Source organism: Apis laboriosa, unplaced genomic scaffold (assembly GCF_014066325.1).
Source record: "Apis laboriosa isolate Shangri-la unplaced genomic scaffold, ASM1406632v1 scaffold91_cov154, whole genome shotgun sequence".
Taxonomy (NCBI): domain Eukaryota; kingdom Metazoa; phylum Arthropoda; class Insecta; order Hymenoptera; family Apidae; genus Apis; species Apis laboriosa.
The window spans coordinates 652,295-664,752 of record NW_025224773.1 but is presented as its reverse complement, the minus strand read 5'-3'; the positions used below and the strand labels follow the sequence as shown (position 1 = coordinate 664,752).

Here is a 12,458-nt window from a genome sequence, read left to right as displayed (position 1 = left end):
TGTTCGTGCAAACATCCTCAGGAAGAGTCTGGAAAAAATAAGTCGAGTGTAATAAATTTATGACCACGTCGATGATTTTACAGTGATCTGAAAAAATACCTCGCTCCAATGCTCTTATCGTCCATTATTCAAATCATTATCAAATTGTTATCCCCTTTCTAAATCAAGAATTTTCATTTTTAATCGTTCCATCGACTTCCAGATCCATTTCGGGTGACTCGAACGGTTTCAAACAACTGTCAACTTTTTACCCTCCCCTCGTGTACACCCAACGGTTGATCCTTCGTCGTTCCAATTCTTCTTTCGAGCTCTCAATCGAACGAAAACGGTAGAGATGGGAAAAAGTCCCTTTCCCATTCGGCGTGAAAGGTTAACGAAGGAGAAGGCGTCGTTTAAATTCTTCGTCACGAATTCTCGTTGCATCTGGATTCCGACTGTTGGACGCCGCACATCTTTTCGCTGGCCCAGAAACGCTATGCAGAATTTCCAATTCCGAAACTAATCTTCGCGAGTTCGAATTTCGATACCTATCAGCATTCCGGGTGTGCCGTGTTATTACACGAGGCAACGATAAGTAAATCGAGGAATACGGAGTTTGTTGTTGAGAAACAATCGTGATGGAACGAAACTTTAACTTTAATTGGCACGCTTCTTGCCAAGATCGAGCATTGTTTTTATCGTCACGTTATCAAAATAGAATTCTCTTTTAATTCGAGCGTGACAGTACAATTATTTTATCATTTTCAGAATTAGAAAATAATTCATATTAAAATCGTATTTATAACAAATGATCCATTAAAACTTGCCTTTCTCTATATTTTCTCTTTATTCCTGTTTTAGATTCGCCTTGTCTGTTCATTCTTCTAAGATAATCAGTTTATTAGCTTATTCGGAAGAAACGTCATCTATATAAACGCGTCACTGGATGGATCAAAGTGTCAGAGGGTGTTCCGTCAGATCAGTGTTTGTCCAAGCTAAGATTTGAAGCTTAAGGAGATGCCCAATTTCGTCTTAGCCGTTGTGATACGCGAATACCGAGTGATGATACATGTGTTGATACACGAGAAATGGCGTATTGGTGGATAGGATTGCTCCCCAACTCGTGCAACTTTGATTGTCCCGTAGCAGGGTGTGATGAAATTGATTGTCCCCTGATAGAATTATGATTAATCGGATTCCTTAGTTGACAGAAATTGCATTGCAAACGTGACCGATTATTCGTGATTCTTAATCGTAAGGATGAGGGTTCGAATGAGGATTAAAATTAGAGTCTCGTTATTGTAAATAATTTCTCCAACAATTTTTATTATTATAGAAATAGAATAGTCAAACGAGAGACTATTTGTTCGTTAGATCCACGAGATATAAAGATGTATATATTCTTTCCTTAAGACTATAAAAATTTCGTAAAATCAAACATATAACAATTTTTATTAATTACAAAGTTATCTATGGGGAGGTTACTTCCACTGTTATTCCCACAATTCCCATTTACCTGGAAGATACAATTTATTTTTTATAACTTGTCCACATACCGCAACTCGACCTGAATTTCCGACCAGCAAAAAAGCTTTAATAACATTTCTTCGTTCAATCGCCGCTACTTGTTGTTTAAATTTTCAATATCCACCGTGTTGACTCTTTTAACATTTCCCATTCCTCCGTTTTCTACGGCGGGACGGATCAGAAATATTTTTGGATACAAAGTTAATAAAGTAGCTTTTATGCGTTGATTTCCCGCCGGGATCTCATCCTCGATGAAATCCAGTTGGAAAGTAATTTTGCAGGTGCAAAACGGAAGAGAGAGGGGAGGGGATGATTCAACCCTCGTTCGAAACGATTCGTTGCGAATAAAATAAGAAAAAAGGAACTCCTTTTAATAAAATAAATTTAACACCATTTCGAAATAATATTACACGAAAATCATCAGGCGATTGGAAATCGCGTTGCGTTGACATTTGATCATTGATCTTCTCCTTTTCTTTTTTGTTTCATTTATATTTAGGGGACAATAATAATTGAAACAAGAAAAAGTTGTATTTCACCAGTTTCATTTTCATCGTACGCGATTCGACTTACTCATTTTTCAGGCGAATTCGAACCGTTCTTGCAGAACTTATTGCATTTTACACGAAGGTTCTCCCCTTTTGCCCCCCGATTAAAATTATTAACCGTTCGTTCGAACATCGCGCCGGCATGAATTTCGTAAAAATTTCACCCTCGCGACGCGGTATTTCGAAATGGTGACGGCCGGCCAGATTTTAAATCCCCCGCAATCTCGCAGAGACAGTTTTAATATAAAACTACCTCCCCTCCCCCCGATCCGCGCACGATAAATATTTATCCGCGCTCGTCGTTCGTTGTAAATCGTCGCGTTACAAATTTTACCATACGAGTAAATTAAAATATCGAATGTATCAAAACGTGGAATAATAATAATAATAGCGAAAATTAAAAGGTAATTTTCTTTATCGTTTGTTATTAAACGAATCGAACGACGTCGATGAAATATCTCTCGAGAAGAGGAAGGAAACGGAAGCTTTCTTATTCTTATATCGCGAAACGAAGCGTCAAACGATTAAACGAAGTTGAAGTTTATTATTCAATTCCAAGTTTTCGAGGAAAAAAAAAATTAACGGAATAATTGTGGAAAGAATGAATGTTGAAAATTTGCGACGAAAATAAAAATTAGGAAAACTTGGGCATACTTTTCGTAATACGTTACAAGAATAATCCAAAGATCCTTGGCTGAAAAGTGGTCGACTCTTTGTTCGCGAGCTTAACGACATCCATCCTGGCAAAAAATCGTGGCATGAATTTTACATAAGACGCCATCAATTCTATCCGCGAATCCTGTATTCATTCCCTCGATATTTTTATCACAAAATCAAAAACTCATCTCGTATTATCATATATATCCCACGTACAAACCCCTGATATCAATCCATTCTCTCTCCTTTCCTTCCAAGAAACTTCGATACGGAAAAATGTATCGTTATCGAAACCGTATTCCGGGCCTTCATTAATTTTCATTTACCCGGATCCACCGCGTTTTCGTCTGTTTAATGCGACCCTATCAGTTACAATTAAAGGATGCAGCAGACGTAGCCGGCTGCGTTTCATCCGTAGTCGAAGGCTTTTTCAGATGAATATTGATAACAGGGGATCCCGGTGACGAGAATCCGTGAAACATGGCCAGAGAGGCACAATAATACTCGAATGCGTTCATCAGAGTGAAGAAAAATTATTCGAGAATTTGGGTAGTCCCACATTTACCATCAGATAGAAAGAGTTCGGCTGGATCTCTTGTATTACGAATTATTCGGAAAAAATATATATAAAATCTCGAATAGTGTGATATAATTATTCTCGATTCAACGAGATAGCCAAGGATACTCAAAGAATCGTCTTTCATTTTCGACTTACCACAATTTCCATATAATTCTGATTGATATTCTTGGAAAGAAATCATCGCTTCGACAAGCATTCGAAAGATACTCTTTAATCCCTAAAGAGACACCTCCTCGCGAAAAGAAGCTCACCAGACCAAATGCACGTTCGAGATCACGCATCATCGATCGGTCACTTGTACTGTTTCATGACACCGGCTGGCAAGCGATCGTCTCTGGTCTACGACCTCCACCTATTTTCGTGGTGGAGGAAGGAATTGGCATTGGGCCACCGGCGCTGTACTACGTCATCGGCCGACAAACACGTCGCGATTTTAATATCCACGATTACGCCGATTACATCATTGCGTGTCCCTCGTCGAGCATGTTTCCCAGGAAACATTCCGCCACGTTTATAAATAAAAAGAGTAACGGATCGCAACCCTGACCCGGCTCGCCTTGGATCGTTTATGAAATAAACCCCCTCCAGGAGAGGGGGTTGAAGTTGGCGTAACTTGGAAACGGTGCACGGTTTATTGCGGTGGATTGTGCTTGACGCGTTGGCGGAAATGCGTTTTGAAGCTTGAAATTGTTCTGGAAGTTTGACCACGGTTCGCTCGGAACACTGGCAAGGTATAACTGGATTAATTGTCCGGGCTTTTAATTACTTTATCCAGATTGAAATTTAGTTTTTCTTAGATGGTGTTTGGCTCGAATAGGGATAAGAAAATCGGAAGAAAAATGTTGTTCGCGTATTGAAATGTTTCTTTAATTTTAAATTTGTAACGATCAATTAAAGAAATTTGGAAATCTTTCTAAGGGAGGTTTCTCGTTTCTAATAATTCTTAAGAGAATTATTAAGAGACAAAATATAAAATTAAAATTAGGAATTATATTTTTGAATTAATATCGAATTTTATCGAGGCATTTCCTAATTTTTGCCACACCCTTTCATCGTAGATCGAAAAGAGGTTCAATAAAGATAAAGTGGCGGTCACGCGAGGATTCGATGAAATAGGCAAACTTGAAAGAAAGAGAGAGAGAGACTCGATAATATAAAACTCTATAAGAAAAGTGATGATGAAAACGAGTTCCTTGGATCCTTTGAGTTATAGCTTTCTTTAATTCCAGTGTAAATTGCACGTTACCAACTCCCATCCGAACGTAAGAATTCATTTCCCCTATCAGATCGATATTCGGGAGAACGAATGCAAAGGCCAACAATAATGGTCGATTTTATCACTCTAAAGGGAGTTTTAATGCTTCCTACTGCTTGCATTGTGATGCCTGATAACGATACCAACCCTTCCTTTCCACGAGCTGAAATTCCTTTATTCCTTCGCGCGCAATAGTATTAATTTTTTCCCCCTTCTCGATCTATCTAGATTCTTTAATACTTTTATATGTATATATATATATTAACATATATTTAATTGAACTATTAAAGCAAGTTATAAATGAACATGTTTCACGTTTCATTAATCAAAGTCAGGAGAATCGAGCCTTCTCGTATCAGATACGAATAATTAATCGTACATTAGACACCGGTAATTAATCGTATCACTTATAATGTCTCTTATAAAGAAGTTTTAATACTTCCGTGTATCCCGACGACGTGTATGATAACGAGACATTAACCCTTTGCTGTTGTACGCTACACCCTCCCTTCTCCCCTATCTCTCGACAATTGATCTCGTGCCTAACCATATTTTAAACTTGAACTCTGTAGAAATAAAACAAAACGTTCGTGATTCCCTGATGTCGTCGAGACTTTCTTCAAGCTTGGATATTAATTTAGATTGCTGAACTAACGATTTCTATCTATTTTCTTTATTTTACAAACCTTGAATATAATTTCGACGCGTTACAGATAATTAATTATTTTAAACCGATTCGTGTCCTCGAGTTCTTGTTTTTATTAGAGGAAAATTAGGAAGGAGTTCCAAGAAGTGAGTGGTGAATTGATAGACGAAATTCTTCTTCCTCGACATTAAACGATTCTCATTAAACTTTAAAAATGTTTAAATTTTGGAATGATGACGAAGCTTGGAAAAATTAGACGATAATATAATAGAATAAAATACTGAAATTAAAATACTGAATTAACATTGATTTTTTTCCCAAAAGATTAATACAATATGTAGAATATAAAAAGTGATCGATATTTTTGCGACGAGAATCTTAAAAAGTTCAAGCAAATGATTTAATCACAGGTAATCACAAGTACACGTGTGCAATAAGAATCTGATAAGATAAGTATACTACTTATGCAACGCGTACACGACAAATCCTTCGCCTGATTACATTTTACCTAGAATAATTCCGCATCCAGGAAAAGGATGAAGACTGCGCAGCGTGCTCGTAAAGTGTCAGGTGTACGAGTACAACATAGAATTCTTGGATAAGGAGATAGCGAGTGTCTTAAAGGCTTGATTTATTACCGAGAGTATAATAGTTGAATTTAATTTCGTGAATATTATTAATAGTCTGGGAATTCGATATATTATTTGTATGCAAGAAAAAATAGAGAAATAAATTGCAACGTAGCGTGAGTTTCTCGAAGAGTTACGAGTTCTCATGATTTGATTTCCGCCCATTAAAAACTTGGAGGTTTTTAAACTCTTGATGGAAGAATTGATAAATTTTATAACTCGATGGACGGATTTATGCGAATGATAAATAAAAACAGAAGAGAAATCCTCTAAGTTTCTATGGAATTTTTATATTCGAAACTGTAATATAGGGTGAATAGAAAATTTCTAGATTTTTTTTTAATTGATTAGATTTTTGTCTGTTTTATTTCTTAACGATAACATATGTAAATTATAATAGTGGGATAATTTTGGAGGTATATTTGTATAATCAGAATTTGAAATCCTATGGGTTTTGTAGAGATAATTCGACCATCAAATTCACGGAGTTTGGTACGTCAAGTTCGTCCATCGAGATTCAAGAGCTTTCTACAATGTTAAACAAAGTTCTCGGCACGGATATATTCAAAATGTTGCGAAATAATGCAAAATGCATATTACTGAAATAGAACAGTGATTAAATCGAGGAAAAAGCGTCCTATATAATAATAATCATTATATTCAAATTAAGGCTTAATGACATAATCAATTCTTAAAGATTTCTCGATAATACTTATTCTCGAAGAAATCACGCTTTGCCTATGATTCGAATTATTAATTGCAACTAATAAATACATAAGTTTTATAATAAAATCGTGTTTCAAAATTCAACATCATCGTGAACATCACAACACCTTATTAAATTCTTTCTTATATTTAATCGATTCCCCTCCATTGCTATTAAAAACCTCCATTTTTCTTTCTTACTTAAAAGTATAAAAGAATCTCCTCTTCTGCCATATATATATATATATCGTTTCAACCCCTCAAAATTTTCTCAATTTCAATCATCGAACAATCTCGACGATCTCACTTATTCTCGCCATCGCGTTTCCACCCCAAATCCCGTTTAATCTGAACGAAAACCGGTCGAGAAACAGAGGAATCGTCCCTCGAGTTCGAAGAGGAATGACCGAAGGCAACGTGATCGGTCAGAATTAAATCGGGCCAGAAGGTGGGGCCATTTCTCGCAGAGACTTCTTCCCTTTGCCAAAGAATGACGAGTAGCTAAGGTAAAGAAACGAAAAGTGCAATCGCTGCTCCAAGTGCAAACACTTTCGCATTGCCTCTCTCTTTCTCTCTCTCTCCAATTCTCCGATCGCTTTTCCATTCCGGCTAAGAATATTACGAATCGTATAGATCGAGCCAGTTAACCTTCTTATTCGTGCGATTTGTACGAGATGGCCGATCAGAAGCGTGTTCCTGAAAGTGCCATTTGTATTCGGGAATCAATACTCGAGCTTGGTGCCGGTTTTTGCCTTTCCCCAAGCCCAGGGAAGTCTCATAATATATAATGTAACAGTTATGGTTCGAGGAAACGTTAAATCGTTCCGCGAGGAAGATCGATACGGCGGAGTCAGTGAATTCAAGCCGTTCCTCCTGGGCAATGTAATGATTCCTTGATTGTTGTTCAATCGAATGAACGCCCTCGATTTTGTCGCGACAGGGCTCGGTTCGTTAAATCCGATCGCTTCGTCGTTTTCGCTTTTCGAGCGAGAAAATATTCGGACCTTGGTGGCAAGAGTGAATAAAGATTGGAATGGTAATATTGCGTATATATTAAATTTGAAGATTTGAAATTTTTTTGCTTAATTTGAATCGTGAAGTATAATTTTCAAATTTATAATTATTTATAATTCTGACAATTCTATATCTATTTCTGTCATTTTTATATTTTAATTATACTATATATATATATATAATTTAAACATTCTGTTTATTTAATATATTATAAAAGGGAGGGTATATCGATCTTCCACGATCAAAAAGAATTTCCTTCTATCTTATGTTTAAGCGAGGCTTGGCAATATTTCTACATTTACTTTCACAAGAAGTAATTTTACAAGAAGCTACTAAGCGGTCGCATTGTCATAATCAAATTACGCTACATTAGAACGCTTATGCCCGAGTTATATCCACAGGAGCATCGTCTTTTGCGATTCATATTGTTTTATTCCGGCAGGAATGGAGTTGCTTTACAATTCAGCCAACAATGGATGCGTATAATAGAGCGATTATTGCGGAAAAGGGTCGTTGCGTCGAGCAAAGCAAGTCAGAGTATATTTCGCTCGCCCTCCACCATAGATTAATGCCCTGGAAACGGCTAAACAGGCAGTTTCTTAAATCGGTCTAAATCTTTAGTCGTTTGCTTTGAAGAATTGTCGTAATCTGTATTTAAATAATCGAGAATATAATAATATATAATATATAATAGTCTCAGAATCGTAGGGTGAGATAAAATTTTTCACAAATGGTTGTTCAGGATTTTAAAAATTCTTCTCGTTAAAAAATTCGCGCAATTTTAATAGTTTCAGAAATGTATGATGATCGTTGTTAATCGTTGTTCTTTTATAAAATAAGGTAAATACGGATGAATCGATGACATTTAAATGGCGTTGAAAGTTCGAATGCTCTTGGAAATAAAGGAATAAAGAAATGGAAATTCCATAAGAAGATGAAATTCTATACACGAGGCATATTAAAATTTTATAAAAGAAAATCATCGAAGCGTGGAAAAATGAATAACAATTGCAATAAATTCTATTCTTTGTGAACAATGCTATTGATTTTTACATTTATAGCAATGATGGAAAATTTATTTCAAATTTAACCATCATTCTTTTCATTCTATTCCCCTCCCTTTTTTTTCTTATCACAATTTGAAAATAAATTGAAAAAAAAACGAAGATGAGAATTAATTCCACAATTTGCTATCCGACACCTCGCCATTTTGGAAACTAATTCGTCCACTAGTTGTGTCGCGAAGGCATCTGTTCCATAAAGGGCCTCGACCCCTTTTAGGCTAATATCCCTGACTGGTATGAAGAAGGGCGTGAGTTTGCCATTTCGTAGAAATAGAGAGCCACTTTTGCAGATTGAAAATCATGTTTCATCCTTGGAGAAAAAGAGGTCGTGTCCAAATATCATTTTTCTTCGTGTCGTAGCCGGATTTCTCGTTGCTCCCTTTATCCTGATTTGCCAACTTTTTTTCTTTTTTTTTTTTTTTTTGCGAATTTAATTCTGTCCGCGAAAGATTATTCGGTTTTAGATTAGAAGCAATTTTCAAGAGTAATTAACTCTCTTGTTCGAAGCTGATTCCCTTCTACGATTTCAATACGATTTTTAAAACGGGCAAAGAGTTTTAATTGCGCATGTTATTATCTGCAAATATAAAAATAAGAAATTTCAAGAAAGTAGCTCTCTTGAATGTTAGTTTATTCGATATGTCTTATTCAATTAACCAAAGTGTCCTTCAATCTTTGAAGATTTTTCAAAGTTAAAAATCTTTTCTCTTAATCTCTGAACGTGGATCATCAGGTATTTCTCAATTTTTATTATATTATTTCGTGGAAATTTATTTATTGGTCGAGAAAGAAGGGATTTTCTTGTATAGAATTCCTTTTGATATATTTTGCAACTACTTTCTGGGATAGAAGTCTTGCTAGAAATTGTCGAGCAGTTAAAAAATTCGAACGATATATCGAATTCGAACTTCTTCCTCTTCTCAGGCATTTTCTCCTCATAAATCGTTGCCTACATCTACAAACACCTTCGACCACTTACAAAAATTACATTCCATGAAATCTTGTATCACGTTTCATGCGCGACATTTTTCGTACGTCAATGAACCTTTCCCTTTTTTTTACTCTCTCAGACATAAATAATTTATATACGTTCAATTAATTAAACAAACCCATTTATCGATTACATCATTAAGCATTAAACTCATTGAGACAAAATTTTCATGAAAAATTCCATCCTTTATCAATACCCTCGCTTCCTCGACTAAAAAAATACGTATGTCTCGAATTTCTCCTTCCCTCACCCTCCCCTCCCCCTTCTTCGAACCCAAAAAAAATAATATTTAACCATAAATCCTGAAGAACGCGATAAATCAAGCTTGCCAGACTTCTCTCCTCCCTCCTCCCTCCTCCTCCCATTTTACCCGTCCTTTTGCCCAAATTACGCAACACGGCCAAGACAAGAGCTTGTTGGAACAGAGAAGAAAGAAGAAAGAAGAAAGAAGAAGAAGAAGAAGAAAAAAAACAAGGAAAAAAGTCAGCCGGGGATATCGCGTTGCCGCTGTTAACAGCGGTCATAAATTCCCCCTCCCCCCCCCCTCCCCCTCCCCCCGTAGTAGAATCTTACGAGGTAGGATCGCAACGAGGTGGCCCCGTTCCCTTGCCAAAATAAGTCGTGTAGCGGCTTGTTTATCCAACGTTGTGTGCAACGTTGGCGGCATCCCATTACACTTTCCACTCGCGCTTTTCACTCGGGAAATTAAGATAATAAAGGGCAATTTGGCAGTCGCACCGGGATCACGGGACGCGGGGGAGGGGGGAAGGGGAGGGGGAGGGGGAGGGGGAGAAGTTAAATCTCTTGGCGGGCCAACTGCAGACGTATATTATGCTAATCCGTCAATATAATCGAGAATCCTGCCGCAATCCTGCGGTTCGCTCCGCCTTGTTTACGCTTCAACTCGCAAATAGAGGGGGGGGGGAGGAAGGGGGAAGGCAACAACGTTTAATATAATCGGTGGGAATTATCGTTCTACGCCGTTTTCACACTTGGAACGAATTCTAGTCCCAATTGTAGAACGATAATCACCTGGTCTATTGGGTTATTGCGAACATTTTGCGGCCATCTAGCTGGTCGAAGAGATTTTTCGTGGATGTATGAACTTTGTATCTTGTCCTTGCGACGATTATTAAAATTTGTGGTTTTTTTTTTTTTTTATTTGAATGAAATTATTATTATTGTACATTATTGATTTATTTCTTGTGAAATGTTAAACAAAAGTTGGTTGTAGATTGAAATAGGGGATGTATGTATATTATATATTTGCTTAGAATAATATTATTTATTTTGGAACGAGTATATTATTGTTGGATTTCGAGCAATATTTGAAATGGATCGTATATGCAGAAATAACTAAATAGGTTTTGGAGGCTGGTTATTAAATGTTTCAGTAATTGAATGTTGTACCGTTATAATGGTTAACTGTGTTTTGTTAGTAACCGTTGAAAGTTGTAGCTGTTTTAGTTGTTCTATCAATTGGTTCATATGTAATTTCGAATATATTGTGTATATATATATATATCTCAAATGATTTCTCTTGTTTGTAAAATAAGTTGTGTGATATTCAATAGAGATAAAATAAAGATATATATATATACATATATATTGGATAAAATTTTGTGAACGAAGACAATTAAAGTCTTGTTAAAGATGTTTGATATTTTCATTGTGACATAAATTCCTCGCTTAATGTTTCTATTTTTCTTATTGGGAATAATTCTTGTGCGGAATAAATATTAAAATCAGTGTTTATTTGCATGTCATCTAATTTATAACACGGTATAAAAGCTGGCACTTGGGTCACGACCCAAATCATAAACTCGACCTCGTTGAACGTTATTACGAATATGAATATTTTACAGAGGCAGATATTATTCAAAGTAGATCATTTCATAAATAAATATATTATCAAGTATCGTGAAATAATTCAAGGATATCAAAAGCGATATATACGATTTAATTATCTGTGAGCATTCAAGAAATGAGAAATGTATAATTATTTTTAATACTTTATATTTTTATAAATAATTTAACATTCATCATCTCACCTATTTTTCTGTAACACTTTTATTACCAATTTTCTATTCCATCATTGTAATTTTCATTATTTTTATCGTCTAAATATTTTTCTCACTTTATTTGCAATTTTTCGAATACGAGATTAAACAGTTAATCATATTTATATTTTAATTTTATAATCTCCAATCTATTCACGAAATTATATTTTAATATTTAGTATTCCATATATTACAGGTAAGAGGCTTTTACAATTGATACCTTAGCTACGTTCCACGCTTGATACTCCACCTAGTAAATGGTAAGTGAATTCATCGAATCTTATTACTCGAATTTAATAAATTTAATAATATATTTCATTTAATAATATATAATTAAAATAAACAAGAATTTATTATTAAAATTATTACATTCGATATAACTCGATTCTTATGCTGGAAATTATTTATTATCTTAAAAGTTTCAATGCGTGTTCCAATTATTTTATATATGTATACGTAAATTAATCACGTTACATATTATATTCGAGACACGATAGATCGGGTTCAGGTTATCAACATTGTATAAATATGTATTTATACAACGCTTGTGCGTTCACATCCCTCTCTACTTACGCAAAATCGTGTTTGCGTTAGAAATATCGGAGGAGCATAACCGATTAGCATTATCGATTCGAAACAAATCTGCTTGTCGAGAAAATGCAGGGCAACCTTGCTTGCTCTTGATCTGATAGCGTTAGTCAAAATGCTTCGCCATTGGTTACATCAGTTTTAACCTCCTCTATTTTCGGTGTTAATATTTTTTTTCTTTCGAGATAGGCTACAATATTTTAGAATCATTTAAA

The 12,458-nt window shown here is 35.5% G+C and overlaps 1 protein-coding gene and 1 long non-coding RNA gene across 11 annotated transcripts in view; both read left to right on the top strand.

Moving 5' to 3' along the window:
* LOC122719620 (hemicentin-2) overlaps positions 1-12,458 on the top strand; it is a 401,244-nt gene that overhangs the window by 137,839 nt on the left and 250,947 nt on the right. The gene's annotated exons all lie outside the window — the stretch shown is intronic.
* The window catches only part of LOC122719622, an 87,750-nt gene that overhangs the window by 22,606 nt on the left and 52,686 nt on the right, over positions 1-12,458 (top strand). For both annotated transcript variants that reach the window (XR_006347663.1, XR_006347661.1), the window contains exon 4: positions 11,852-11,915. This is a non-coding gene — a long non-coding RNA (uncharacterized LOC122719622). The remainder of the gene's footprint in view (positions 1-11,851; positions 11,916-12,458) is intronic.